This window comes from Quercus lobata, chromosome 10 (genome assembly GCF_001633185.2).
Source record: "Quercus lobata isolate SW786 chromosome 10, ValleyOak3.0 Primary Assembly, whole genome shotgun sequence".
In the NCBI taxonomy this organism is placed as follows: Eukaryota; Viridiplantae; Streptophyta; class Magnoliopsida; order Fagales; family Fagaceae; genus Quercus; species Quercus lobata.
The window spans coordinates 65,072,911-65,076,409 of record NC_044913.1 but is presented as its reverse complement, the minus strand read 5'-3'; the positions used below and the strand labels follow the sequence as shown (position 1 = coordinate 65,076,409).

General features: G+C 33.3%; 1 long non-coding RNA gene across 1 annotated transcript; it reads left to right on the top strand.

Annotated features, from left to right (window-relative positions):
• Positions 1-1,526: 1,526 nt before the first annotated feature.
• Positions 1,527-2,642, top strand: LOC115965418. Its single transcript, XR_004086051.1, has 3 exons — positions 1,527-1,736; positions 1,837-1,904; positions 1,997-2,642. It is a non-coding gene; the product is annotated as an uncharacterized LOC115965418 (long non-coding RNA).
• The last annotated feature ends 857 nt before the right edge of the window (positions 2,643-3,499 follow it).

Sequence of the window (3,499 nt, the reverse complement as noted above, 5' to 3'; positions counted from 1 at the left end):
TCAACATTAACCGCAAATTTTGACTTTTCCCATTTGTTTCAGCCAATCACAGCACATCGTATACTGTTCACGGACCCACAAATTTCACTTTTTAGCAACTTTTTCATTAAAAATGGGTCACACGATACTATTCACACATTTAAAAATTATTTTGCTACAGTGTTTTTCAGTTTTCAGTTTCAGTTTTCAGTTTTCAACTGTATCCAAACGGACCCTTAATATAGCAGTGTCATTGACAGTTGTTGGTATCTAGTTCATCCTTTGAACACTTCTAACCTATCACAAGGAGATTGTAATATTTTAAAGCTGAATGTTATAGTTTTTCACCTAATGTAGATCAAGGAAAAATTATGGTTGTCAAATATAAAATGGAGTCTTACATCATCAGTTCATAGAAACCATCATATGTCCCCTCAAAATCTTGACGTGCTTATCTAGGATCTAATCGTAAACAACTCTTGTAGATGCAACTAGGCATTGCTACATTTCACCCAAGTTTAGGCTCTATAAAAGGAGTCTTACAATCTTGCAGGTGCTTGCAGCAATTCAGAGAGCTCTCAATGGTATAAGATAATTTTGGTCAAGAATTTGGTTTGAACATGCTCATTCTCCCTAAGAAGTAACCTGTGAAAGATAATAATTATATTAAATTTAGTAAAATATAGAGACCATAATCTCCACCTTATCTAATTATCCAAGTCAACTAAATTTATTTTTTAATAAAACTCTATATGAGAAAAAGCAAGAAAGTTCCTAAAATTGACATCATTGATGTTAAGGTGATCATTCATCCATTGGACTTCAAACTGTTGCTATACACAAGCAAAAGTTTGTTTTCATTATAGCTGACTGTTTAGGACAAATGGAACATGTGCCAAAGAAGATGTCAAGAAGGATGTTATTCCATGTTTCATTAATAATACTTGTATACTAGTATTTACAAATATAAATCTGTTAGAGATATTGGTCAGGGATTTTTTTATGTCCATATGAATTAAATTGCACAACTATGTTGTCAAGAATAAATTCTGTACCCTTTTGTTTCAATCCATTTCATCGTCCTAACACATGCTTGTGTGTGCGCACGCATGTGTGGTGTGTCAAAAATATAAGGAAGATTGCATTAACTATTTAAATGACTTACATTGTTCAATGTTGAGTGTGTGCAATTTCTACTCTAGAAGGAAGATTGGCCATAGAATTTGTATACCGCTTTATGATATGTTCCTCATCAGTCGACCATGCACCTAGCAGCTACATATTATCTATACTGTCAAATTGAGTATATATATGGATTTCAGGCTTTTCAGCTTCTTAAGATAAATTTGTTCTAGTGCCTTTTCCATACTTTTGTTTAACTTACCATGCTCTTTAGTTGTAAATAACAATAAAATAAATGATTCATAATGACTGTGCATTTGTCTGCTCAAATCATCAAATGACATGTTCATCTCGTAAATGTCCTAGATAACTTGTAGGGTACTAAGGGCCATAGCATTGATATTTATTTTATTTTTTACAGCTTCTAGCTACTTGCTGTGGGCACTAAGTTGGAGCATGTAATTATCCAGTTGGCCCATGAGGTTGGCGAGAAACATGTAGCAATTGCAGGTGATTTGGTAGTTCAACCTTCAGACAATCATTTCTGGTTCCATAGGCCCCGGATTGTTCTCTTGCTGATTCATTTCATCCTGTTTCAGAATTCATTTGAACTAGCATTCTTCTTTTGGATATGGGTAAAACAATTAAAATTTAATATTGATTACATACTAATGACACAGAAATCTGAAATGAAAACTATGGATTGAATTTCTACGATGCTTCAATATGTTGCAGGTTAAATATGGATTTGACTCATGCATAATGGGAGAAATCGGTTATATCATTCCAAGACTTGTTATAGGGTAAAACAATTATATTAATTATTCTATTTTTGAAACCTTGTGTTTCTATTGATGAACAAAACCTGATGTTAAATGCCAATTTTTATTCATAGGGCATTAATTCAGTTCGTCTGCAGTTATAGTACCCTACCACTGTATGTAATTGTCACACAGGTGAGTTGGATCATCACTAAGAATTCACCTTCTTTATGATCAATTCATATATGTTGGGGTTTTAGGCTGATGAAGATTGCTGAATTCCTTGAAATGTTGATGGGAAGTTCATATAAAAAGGCTATATTTGAAGAACACATACATGAAGGACTTACCTGTCGGTTGGGCTTGAATGGCCAAAAAGAACCAAGGGTTTGAGAAAGGCAGCTAATGGCTCAACGACTACTACTACTACTACTCCGGCTTCTTCTACTAATGCATCTAGCCAAATGAATCCAAAAGAAACTACTCATATGGCAATTCAGAAGAGTGAAGTATCTGCAATGGAAGAAGGCAACGCAGGAGAGATTGCAGCTGCAACTCTGAACGATGGACAGCTGAGGGCAACATAGTCTCACTCAAAACTCTTGGTAGTTAGCCAGTCTTTTTTGCTAGTTGCAGTTAAGGTGAAGTTAGAAATATCTGTGTTTTGATATATGCTACATATTTATTAAAATTGTTCGAATGCATACTACATGGTTGGTTTATTGATTTTATTTCTTGCATAGTAATGATGACGATGAGGTGTAAAATGATGATATAATTTTGATGTAAGTAGTTAAGTACTAAGTTCAATGGAATCGTTTGCTAGCATCAAGAACTAAATACCTTGATAATATATCAAATGGAATTATTTTCTAAAGAAAAGTCATTAGTAGTTATTTAATGTGATCATTTTCGCTCTCCATTATATTCAAAGAGTCTATTCATTCAAAAAAAGAAAAAAAGAAAAAAAAGACACTCATCTAACAAACAAACAAACTAATAACAAAACTCAACCAGATATCAAGTGCTTACATCTAGATAAAGTTTACAATACAACAACACAATGTCCCCATTAATTATTGACTATAATCTCTACATCACTGTTCTTTCACACAAGAATAGTGAGTATTTCTTAGGTACTCTCGAAGCACAGAGAATGGTACTCTCTCTTTTCACATTCATGGTGAGGTCCACTAATTAAACTCATGGTGGGATCCACCATAAATGTGAGAGGAGGGAGCATCATTTCTCTGTACTTCGAGAGTACCTAAAAATTTGCCCAGGACTAGGATGTTTCAACTTTCAAGATCCAGATCGATATATAGGCAAAGTCATGTGCTTCTTTTTCAAGAAATCCAATTATTCAAGAACAAAATTGAAAGTCATTTCAACCCAACAACATAGAAACAAGTAAAGTAGATGGTCTACAAAAGTAGAACTGGAGAAGATATTTAGTATTAAATAATATCATATCAACGGCATCAAAATTCAATAAGTGTGAAACATGGGCTACATCTTTTATTAATACCATTTTATATTTTTAACATGAGACTTCTCGTTTTGGGAGAAAGACTTTTTTCAGTTCCATGTTGAAAAATGAAAAAGGAAGTTTTTTTTTTTTTTTTTTTGAGAAGATC